Genomic DNA, 12202 nt, shown 5'->3' with positions numbered 1-12202 from the left:
TTTGGGCAAAAGAAACAAAAAGGGACTACATCAAACTAAAAAGTTTTTGTACAGCAAAGGAAAACAACTGACAATGTTAGAAGATATTCATGATACATCTAATAAGTTAATATCCAAAAATACATAAAAACTCAGCAACAAAACAAAATGAAATCCAATTTAAAAAATGGGCAGAAGACCTGAACAGATATTTCTCCAAAGAGGAAATGCAGATGACCAGTAGACATATGAAAAGACACTATAATAAAAAATGCAAATTAAAACCACAATGAGATATCTCATACCTGTCAAGATGGCTATCATCAATAAATCAACAAGTGATGTGGAGAAAAGAAAACTCATACACTGAGATTTGATGGGACTGCAAGTTGGTACAGCTACTATGAAAAACAGTCTGGAGGTTTCTCCAGACTAAAATTAAAAATAAATCTACCTTTTGACCCAGCAATTGCACTTTTTGGTATTTATCCAAAGAAAACTAAAACAGTAATTCATAAAGATCTATGCATTCCAATATTCATGGCAGCACAATTTATAATAGTCAAGATATGGAAGCAACTTAAATGCCCTTCAAGAAATGATTGGATAAAGAAGTTATGGTTCATATATACAATGGGATATTAGTCATTAAAAAAAATGAAATTCTACCATTTGCAATGACGTGTGGTCTAGAAATTCTTATACTGAGTGAAATAAGTCACAGAGAAAGATAAATAGTGTATTTCACTTATATGCAGAAATCTAAAGAAGAAAAACAAACTAATCAAAAACATTAACAAATGTGGTGGACAATTTGGTGACAGACAGAGGGGAGGGAGATTAGGAGCCTGGGAGAATGGGTTGAAGGGTTAAATGGACAAATTAGTAGTTGATAGGTGGTCACAGGGTTGAGGAGCACAGCATTGGGAATGCAGTCAGCAGTTATATAATGGCGACAGGTAGAGCCAGGGGAGGGAGGGAGCAATTAGGGGGATCATTTTCTAAACTAGAATGGATAAAAAAGATACAAATCAGGACCTATTTCAATTTGAGTCATTAAAGAAAACCATCTGTGGATCTTCAAATAACTAATTCAGAATATTTTTTACCAAATTGTATTTTTTTTCTGCTTTTGCTTTCATGTGCATTACTTGTACTGTTAAATTTTGTAACAGTCTAGAATTTTAACAATAAATACTCTTCACTTTTAAAATGCTTGTAAAGTTCAGAGATCTCCAACACGTTTGATAATTCAAGCATTGTTTATGGTTGCCACTTTTTATAGTAAAAGGATATAGCTTAAAATCAGACAAGGGAAGAGGCCTATGAGATAGCCCTTGGAAGTTAAAAGTGCAAAGCTTCCAGTTGTTCTCTCCCACTGAGGTCATGGACAGCTGCTAACTTCTCCTAGGAGTGATTGAATGTTGTCAATCAGAATCTCACACAAGCCTGACACACGAGAGTTTTTATTGGCTCTTTCTCGTAAAGATGATTGAGTACCAGACACTAGAGAGCACCAAATCTTACAGATCAACGGGTAAACAAAAGACAATCTTATCAGACAGTACTCCAACTGTTTATGTAGTGATCTCTAGGTTTTTTTTCCCACATACCTTGTAAAACAACCAACCAAACTTTCAACTCTGTAGCTGTTGTTAGGTTTTACACTTAGAATTGTTGAACTGCCTGTGAATAATTTTGGCCATAAAACCATTTCCCCTATAGAGTGAAAACTATAGTGGAGGATGTGCATCATCCAGGATAATGAAAACTCTTCATTTTCTGTATCATTTCAATAATGAAGGTAGAAAGTTATTTTTCATAGGTTCTTTTAGACTTAGAAAATATTTTCCCCCATGTAGTATTTTGAGGTGATAGACTTGCATGAGAAACAGAATAATGTGATTTATTTTTGAGGTGTTGCTGTGCTTCTTAAACTTTTACTAATTTTCATTCTAGTCATAATCGAATTCTTCCACATCAGAACATTAGGAGGCTTCTTTTGTAATAAAGAAAACAGTCTACTTGGGTCTTTATGCTTTAGGTGCAATAATAAATTCTTTTGCCATGTTTTCAGAATATTCTAAGTAGTAAGGATGCATTCTAGCTAAAAAAAAAAAAACAAAAACCTATATAGGCTCTCAGTGGTAATGTTAAATCTAATAAATATATCTTAATCAAAATGGTGATTGAGAAAATATTGAAAAGATTTAAAATAAAACAAGTCAGTTTTAAATTATAAACAACAGATCGCTATTATTAGGCTTCGCTCTTATAAGGTTTTCAAATGCTAAAAAAAGTCCTAAACTGCAGATAAAACATTATGAAGTGGGGAATCTTTGCAATTGTGCTTGTTTTATGTATTTATGACACTGAGATATGACAAGAATGAATACCTGAACGGTACCACTGAGTTTGGCAAAACATGCTCAGCACATAATGTTTTGGAATGTAACTTTATAATGCTTATTAGTGTATTGAACAGAATTTGTTTTATTTTTTTTATTTTTAATTACAATTGACATTTAATATTTTGTTATCAGATATATAGATAGTGGTTAGACATTTGTATAATTTACAAAATGATCCCCCTAATTAGTGTCCACCTGGCACCGTACATAGGTATTACAATATTATTGACTATATTCCCTATGCTGGTACTCTGCATCCCATGACTATTTTGTAACTACCAATTTGTACATCTTAATCCACTTCCCCTATACACCTATCTCCCTAATCCCACCACCATCCAACAACCATCAAAATGCTCTTTATAACTATAAGTTTGTTTCTGTTGTTTATCTTCTCATGATTCCACATTAAAATGAAACATAGCATTTGTCTTTCTCTGATGTCATTCAGCACAATACCCTCTAGGTCAGATGGTAAGATTTCATTCTATTTTATGGGTGAATTATATCCCATTGTCTCTATCACCTCTTCCTTATCCATTCACCCACGGATGGACACCCAGGCTGCCTCCATATCTTGGCTACTCTAAATAATGCTGCAGTGAACATATGGATTCACATGTTCCTTTAAGTAGTGTTTTGGGTTTTTGAAGGGATAAGTACCCAGAAGTAGGATAATTGGGTTTTTCTTTGTCTCTTATTATAGTTTTTGTTTTAAAGTCTATTTTGTCTGGTATATCTATTGCTATCGCAGCTATTTTTTTTCTTTCCATTTCTATAAAATATTTTTTTCCATCCCTTTCAGTCTGTGTGGATCTTTCAATATGAAGTCTCTTAAATGCAGCATATGTGAGGGTCTTGTTTTTTTAATCCATTCTACCACCTTATGTCTTTTGATTGGAGCATTTAATCCTGTTGCATTTAAAGTAATTATAGATAGATATGTAGTTACTGCCATTTTATTATATATTTTATCTTTTTTAAGTTTTTTTAATATTTCTGTAATACTGGTTTGGGGGTGATGAACTCCTTTAGGTTTTCTTGTCAAGGAAGCTCTTTATCTGTCCTTCAAGTATTAGTTCTAGGTCCTTGGTTTTCATCACTTTGAACATTTTGTGCCAATCCATTCTGGCCTGCAAAGTTTCTATTGAGAAATGAACTGACAGTCCTATGGGAGCTCTCTTATTGGTAATTGTTTTTCTCTTGCTGCTTTTCAGATTACCTCTTCATCTTTAACCTTTGGCATTTCAGTTATCATGTGTCTTGGTGTGGGCCTCTTTGGATTCATTCTGTTTCAGACTCTACTTCACAAATTTGTATATCTATTTTCTTTGTTGAGTCGAAATTTTCCATCTTTCTTCAAATAGATTTTCAATTCCTTTCTCTCTCTCTTCTTCTGGTACATCTATGGTGTGATGTTGTTAGCTTGATGTTATCCCAGAGGTCTCTTATCTACCATCCTACCATCATTTTTTGTATTTTTTTTTTCTTTTTGCTGTTCTGATTGGGTGTTTTCTGCTGTCTCATCTTCTAAATCACTGATTCAAACCTCTGCTTCATCTAATCTGCTGATTTTTTTCTAAAGTATTCTTCATTTCAAATATTGTATTCTTCATTATTAACTAGTTCTTTTTTGTTTTCTATCTTTTGTTAAAATTCTCACTGAGTTTATCTACACTTCCCCTAAGTTCATTGAGCATCCTTATAACCAGTTTTTTGAACTTTGCTTCTGGTATATTGCTTATCTCCATTTTGTTCTTTTTTGTTGTTTTGTTTTGTTTCTGGAGCTTTGTTCTGTTCTTTTATTCTTTGTCTCCCCATTTTGTTTGCCTCTTTCTGTTTGTTTCTATGTATTAGGTAGAGTAACTCTGTCTCCCAGTCTCAGTTGATCGACCTTATATATTTATCTAATAGGTGTCCTGTGGGGCCCAGTGGCTCAGTCTCCCTGGTCACCAGAGCCAGTTTCCAGGTGTGTCCCTTGTTTGGGTTCTGTGTGCCTCCTGTTGTAGTTGTATTTTGGGAGGGATTAACCCTTAGGCTGATTGGTTGTGAAGACTGCCAATGACTACAGTAGAGGAGCTGTTGTGCAGACACTGACCCTATAGAGCAGGATTTGCCTTAGCAGGGCTCTGATGTCTGCCTAGTCCACCCTTTGGGTTTGTCATTTGTGAAAGTGGTTGGGTGGTACTCAGTTATGGTCTGAAGTGGCCACTAGGTACATTGGTTCTGGGCCTCTTGGGAGGAGCTGGCCAGGGTCAGCTGCCGCTGTTCCTTGCCCACTGTCACATGGTTATAAGGTACAAAATGACTTGCAGATGTTTGCCACTTGTGCTGGGCCTGGAGATGCCTCAGAGAGGCTAAGCTCTGAACCAAGGCAGACTGCTGTTAGTGCCAGGCTTGAGGCTGCTTTCCAAGAGATTTTGAGCATGCCAAAGTCAGATGCTGTTTGGTTTTGGACCTTTCAAGAGAGTTTATTTGTATGGAAAAGTCACTGGAAGTGACTTGGGTGAACCTGCAAGTTGGATGGGGCAAGGTATCAGGGAATCACCAGGGCAGGGTGAATGGTTTAGCCAGGTTGATGAAGATTCAGGTATGGCAATCTCCTTCATCTTCATGCTACATGAGTGGGGAGGAATTCCTAAACTAAGGAATAGCTCCTAATAGCACTTCTGTGTAGGTGAAAGCTGCCCCTCCCATCCTGACCCTGAAGCCAGACAATTCAGTTTCTCCCTGTATGCACCTATTACCTTTCAAGATGCTGCTCCATTGCTGGAGCTCAGAGCGAGTTTGTCAGTGGAATGTCTATGCCCTGGTCCTTTAAGAGAAAAGCCTGGAACTCCCATAGCCCTCTTGTCTCACTCAGCCACCACCTCTGGCTGGTTTTCAGCCCAAAGTTGAGGGTTGTTTCTCCCCATCATTAAAATCCTGGGCTGGGGAACCTGGTGTGAAGCCCAGACCTCTCACTCTTCAGGGGCTACCTCTGCAGCTGAGATATCCCTCCAGATCTTTATCTGCCACATGTGGGTTTGAGACCACCTCTCTGCCCCTCCTGCCAGTCATGAGGTGGTCTTTTCTGTATGTCCCCAGGTGTAAAACTTTTCTGTTCAGCTAGATTTCAGACAATTCTTAATGATTTTTTTTTCATAGTTTTGTTGTAATTTTGATGTGGTTGTGAGAAGAGGCATGCACATTTACCTACTCCACCATTTTGACTGGAACTCATAAATTAAATATAAAGACGTAGGTTGATTAAAAGAAAAGGAATAGATAGAGGTATGCCATGCTAATACTAATTAGAAAAAAAAATCTAGATTAGTAATTTTAATTTCAGAGCTAATTTTAGAACGAAGAAAATCATTATGGATATAATGGTCATTACATGATGATAAAGGGACTAATTTCCCAGTAATTGATCAAGAATAATTAAAAACTTTTTACATGTACTTGCCTAACAAAATATAGTTAAAATATATGGGACAAAAACTAATAGAAATGCCGGGAGAAATAGACAAACCCACTGTATAAGTGGCAACATCTATTTAGCATTTGAGAGATCAAGCAAACAGTAAGGATTAGTTGGCCTGAACAGCACTGTCAAAGAACTGGATCTAATTGACCTTTACAGATCACTACACTAAACACCAGCAGAATACACATTCTTCTCAAGCTCATGTGCAACATTGATTAAGAGAAATCACATTCTGGGCCATGAAACACACCTTAACCCATTAAATAAAATCTTACAAAGTATATTCTCAGCCAGAATAAAATTATATTAGAAATCAACAGAAAGAGTAATTTTAAATCCCAAAATCTTTGAAGACAAATGGCATAGTTCTAAATACTACATGGGTCAAAGAAAATTTTTAAAATATTCCTAACTAAATGAAAATGCAACTTATTATTTGTAGGATGCACAAAAGCAGGAATAACAGTGCAATTTATAGCATTGAATAAATGTACATAGAAAAACAGAACCTAAACTCAATGTAAGCTCCCATGTTAGGAAACTAGAGAAAGAATAACAATTTAAAGATGAGGAGAATTAAGAGTGAGATTAGAAAACAATACAATAGAGTGTCAACAAACCAAAAGTTGTGGAGATTGGATTAAACATGGCAGAGTGAGAGACGTTCCCATATCTCTCCATTTGAAACAACAATAAGCTGAATATCTGAAACTCAACAAAAACACTGAAACTGCACACCAGCACATTTGAGCGTGGGATCTGCACATAAGAGATACCACAGGAACCCAGATGTCAGGCAGTGGAATGGGAGAAACATAGAAGAAGCTTCTCACAGCTGGAGCTCCCTGTAGGAGGAGGGGGAAGAGAGAAGGTGTGGTGAGTTCCCTGAGCAGCCCTGCCTGGGAAAGCTGTGAGCTCCTTGTAGCCGGCAGCAGCACCCAGTCATCAGGGCAGAAGGCAGAGAAATGAGGATGGGAGAAAAGCACGGACAGCAGAGAAACAACAGATGATTTTTACCGGCTGCAGTTGCAAAACCGAAGCTGAGCCTCAGGCCCCATCCCCCAATCCAGAGGGCCCCTCCCCTCATACCCTCCGAGACCAAACACTGTGAAGCTCCAGGGGAATCTAAGCAAACACTACCAAAACTGTTGCTAATACTGACAGGGACTGAGACTGAGGGTAGCAAGTGTGATTAAACATCTATAAGGGAAAAAAAGACATTAAGATTTTATATGAAGCAGATCCAAAAGGCTTAGATGTCACCTGTTGGAAATCAAAGAAAAACACCTTTGTAACAGGCTAGGGACCATTACATAATAAAACTTTCTGGAGGGCAAAAGAAAAGGGCACGCTTTCATTAATGCCCAGGTGGAAAAACAGTCTGTTAAACTCCATGAACAACAAAGGTGACAAGGCATCTCAGCAAAAAAGAGAAAAATCTCCAGGAAATAAGCTTAATGACATAGAAATATGCAACTTAAATTACAGAGAATGCTCGATGGTACTTCTGAAAAAAATCAATGACATCCAAAACAATTCATTTCAACAATTTCAACTAGGTGAGCAGAACGAGTTCTTTAGCAAGGAGATTGAAATCCTCAAAAAGAACCAAATAGACCTTCTGGAGATAAAGAACACACTGCAAGAGTTCAAAAACGAAACAACAAGGTTGGGAAATAGAGTCAACCAATGGAGGAAAGGATCAGTGACATCAAAGACAGAAATCTAGAAATAATTCAGAAGGAAGAAGAGAGAGACCGAAGAATGAAAAATAATGAAAGAAAAATACAAGAACTAGCTAATACCATCAGGAGAGGAAACATAAGAATAATGGACATTCTCAAAGCAGAGGAAAAGGAGCAGGGATTACAAAGCATATTTTCAAACAAATAGTGGACGAGAATTTCCCAAATCTAAGGGACAGACTGGAGCTTAGAATTCAAGAAGTCAACAGAACACCCAATTATCTCAACCCAAAAAAGCCTTCTCCAAGGCACATTGTATTAAAATTATCAAAAATCAATGACAAAGATAGAATTCCCATTTAGGGCTTGAGTGTGTTATATTTTCTTCGTCAACTCTGATACCAAGATGCAGTAGGCAGAAATATTTGGAGTCCTCCTCTGGAACTGGAACTGGTAACTGGTGCGTGGTATTCTGTTCTCTTGGGATTGATGACTAATGCATTGGACTCTGCTAAACTCATCCACTAAGATCAGGCACAAGACAAGTATGTCCTCTCTCTCCACTCTTATTCAACATCATATTGAAAGTCCTAGCTAGTACAGTAAGAGAAAACAAGAAAATAAAAGATATACTCAGTGGGAAAAAAAAGAAAAAGCATTTTCTTTTCAGTTAACACAATTATCTATGTAGAAAATCCCAAAGAACCAACAAAAAACTGTAATTAGTCTATGGCCATGCCACCTTGAAGTGCCTGATCTTGTTGATTTCAGAAGTGTTGGGTTTGGTTAGTACTTGACTGGAAGACCACCGAAGAATACTGGGTTCTATAGGCATAAAAACAAACAAACAAACAAATAAACAAACAAATAAATAAATAAAATTAATATTAATTACAGCAAGACTATGGGATACAAGGTCCCATAAACAGTGTCCCACAAGGTCCCATAAACAGTGTTGGGTTTGGTTAGTACTTGAATGGGAGACCACCCAAGAATACTGGGTTCTGTAGGCATAAAAACAAACAAACAAACAAATGAAATTAATATTAATTACAGCAAGATTATGGGATACAAGGTCAATATACAAAACAATAGCTTTATATCAGAAATAAACAGTTGGAATTTGAACTTTAAAACACATTACATAATAATATAAATATTTACAATCGCATCAAAAGAATTAAATGCTTAGGTATAAATTTAATAAAACAGGGACAAGATTTCTATGCAGAAACCTACTAAAGTATTGAAATAAAGAAAATATAATTAGAGAGCTATGGATCAGAAAATATTGTTTTCATGGCAATTCTTCCCCAGATCATCTGTAAATTCAAAGCTGCCTCTATCAAAATTCCAGCAAGCTGTTTTGTCAATATCAAGAAACATTCTTAAGTTTATACTAGAAGGCAGAAGACTCACAACAGTCCACACAATATTAAAAAACAAAATTAGATTATTCCTTCTACCGAACTGCAATGCAAATTATAAAGCTAAAGTAACCCAGGCAGCATGATATTGGTAAAAGAATAGTCATGTAAATCTAAACAAAAGAGAAACCAAGAATAGACCCCTAAAAATAGAGTTAACTTGCCTTAGGCAATACAATGGAGAAAGATCCATTTAACAAATGTTGTTGAAACACAGATCTTACACTTTTCACAAAATTAACTTAAAATGGTTCATACCTAAATTTATGTCCCAAAACTATAAAACTTACTGAAAAACACAGAGGATAAAACTTACTGACCTTGGGGGGGCAATGAATCTTTTATTTAAACAGCTTTATTGAGATAATTCACAAACTCTACAATTCACCTGCTTAAAGTGTGCAATTCAATCATTTTGGGCATATTACATTATTAATATTTTTAAATTGTGGTAAATATATGTAACAAAAGTTGCTATTTTAGTCACTTTTAAGTGTACAGTGGCATATATTAATATCCTTCACAACATATAAACATCACTACTATTTTCAAAACTTCTTATTATCCAAACAGAAACTCAGTAAATATTAAGTACTAACTCCCATTATATTCTCCTCCCAATCCTTGATAATTTCTAATACAATTTTTATCTTTATGAATTTACCTATTCTAGATATTTTATATAAGTGGAATCATGTACTATTAGTCCTTTCTGTCTTCATATTCCAAGGTTCATCCTTACTATAGCAGGTCTTCATTCTTTCTTATAGCTTAAAAATATTTAATTGTATATATAAGCTAATTGAAAATTATATTGATCTCTGCCACCAGTTCCTGGCACAGAGCTCCCAAACTCTTAAAATGATAAGAACAATAGAAATATCTCCTACATATCCCTGATACAGAGCTCCTAAAAATTTTATAAATTTCTAAGAGATGAGAATGCTAGATGTATCTTTTGTTCTAATAAAGTGATAGTTGATGGGCCTCTGAATGGTGGATGGAGGCTGGTCATCAGAAAGACTAAGCTCTGATCAGAAGCTTGGAATGTTTAGCCCTGTCTCCTACATCTCTAGAAAGGAGAGAGGGACTGAATGGAGTAACTAATTCATGGCATTTACATTTGAAAGCCTCCATAAAATCCCAATATGGGTTTGGAGCGCCTCCAGGCTGGCTCACATATCCATACCAGGAGGGTGACATACCCCAACACTGTGGGGAAAGAAGCTTGTGCTAGGGATCCTCCTAGATCTTGCCCTGTGTATCTCTTCATCTGGCTGTTCATCTGTGTCCTTTATTGTATCTTTATTAAAACAGTATATGTAAGTAAGTATTTTCCTGAGTTGTATAAAGCACTCTAATAAATAAGTAGAACCCGAGGAGGGGTTGTGGGAATCTCTGATTTGTTGCCAAATTGCCCAGAAGTTGTGGGTAATCTGGAAACCTATTTTTGATTGTCATCTTGGGGTGATGAGACTAAGACCTTAACCTGTGGGATCAGACATTATTTCCAGATCTATACTGGCAGAAGTGAGCTTTATTGTAGATGGTGTCCCAGAGATTTGTCATGGGGGGAAACTTCCACCCACTTGATGACTGAAAGTGAAGGATTTTGTCTGAGTAGTAAAGGAAACTCATAGGTTAAAGAACAGGGGTTTGTTTTTTTTTCCTACACAGCATGGAAAAGAATGATTTGAGCATACAGTGACACCCAAAGCATAACATGTGGGGGGGGAAATGAATAGTAAGACTTTATTAAAACTGAAAATGTCTGCTCTGCAAAAGATATTATAAAGAAAATGAAGACACTTGGAAAATTTATTTGTAAAACACATTTCTGAAAAGATACACGAAAACTTTGAAACTAAACAATAAGAAAGTTAACAACCTAATTAAAAAAACAGAAATCCAACCAAAAGAAAATACAAAAATGGAAAATGAAAAGATTCTCAAAATCCTATGTAATTGGGTAATTGAAAATTAAAACAACAGAATACCACTACAGAGCTATTAGAATTGTTAAAATCCGAAAACCTGACATTACCAAATGCTGTGGAAACCCAGAGTGACAAGAACTCTCATTCATTGCTGGTGAAATCGTAAAATGATACAGTCCTTTTGGAAGATAGTTTGACAGTTTCTTAAGAGTTAAACATAGGTTTACTGTATAATCCATTACAATTAAAAACATGTCCACACAAAAACCTGCATGCAAATTCTTATAGAAGCTTTATAATTGCCCAAAACTGGGAGCAACCACAATATTTTCAGTAGCTAAATGGATTAACTGTGGTCTATCTAGACAATAGAATATTACTCACTAATAATAGAAATTAAGTACAAAGCCACAAAAAATATGGGGGAATCTTAAAGCATATTGCTAAGTAAAAGAAGAATATCTGAAAAAGTTGCATACTATTTGATTTCAATTATACGATATGCTGGAAAAGGGAAAAATACAGAGATAGTTAAGAGAAAAATGAAGAGTTGCCAGATAAGAGAAGTAAAAAGAATAGGATTGAATAAATGAAGCACAGAGGATATTCAGCACAGTAAAACCATTCTGTATGATAATGATTTACATATTACATTATGTGTTTGTCCAAAATCATAGTACTTTATATTTAAGAAAAAACTTTAATGTATGCAAATTTTAAAAAATTTATTTAGATGGTTGATCCTAATAAGGAATGTGGACTGTACCAGTGAAAAGATTTGGGTGAAAGTCGATGACTTAAATGACCTTAAAATGGTAGCATCTGTGAGAACAAAGACAAAATTAACTACACAAAAACATTATACATGTATGAGGGTTCTCCAAACAGAACCAATTATACATGTACATAGAAAGAGGAAGAAAGAGGGATTAATAGGAATTTGCATTATTATAGTGATAAAGAAGTTCTAAGATCTGCCATCTGAAAGCAGAGAAACCAAGTGTAATTTAGTCCTAGTTCAAAGGCCTAAGAATCCAAAGTTGATGATGTAAATCCCAATCTAACTCTGAAAGTTCAAGAACTAGAGCATCAATATTTAAGATAATATTTAAGAAGATAGATGTCTCAACTGAAGCAGAGAGAGAGAGAGCAAATTTGCCCTTTCTCTGCCTTTTTACTTTGTAAGGGACCTTAATGAATCAAATAATGCCTATATATATTGTGGAGGTTCATCAGCTTTACTCAGTTCACAAACTCAAATGCTAATCTATCCCAGAAATATTTTCACAGACAC

This window comes from Pteropus medius, unplaced genomic scaffold (assembly GCF_902729225.1).
Source record: "Pteropus medius unplaced genomic scaffold, Ma_sr-lr_union100, whole genome shotgun sequence".
In the NCBI taxonomy this organism is placed as follows: domain Eukaryota; kingdom Metazoa; phylum Chordata; class Mammalia; order Chiroptera; family Pteropodidae; genus Pteropus; species Pteropus medius.
This window is presented reverse-complemented; position numbering follows the sequence as displayed.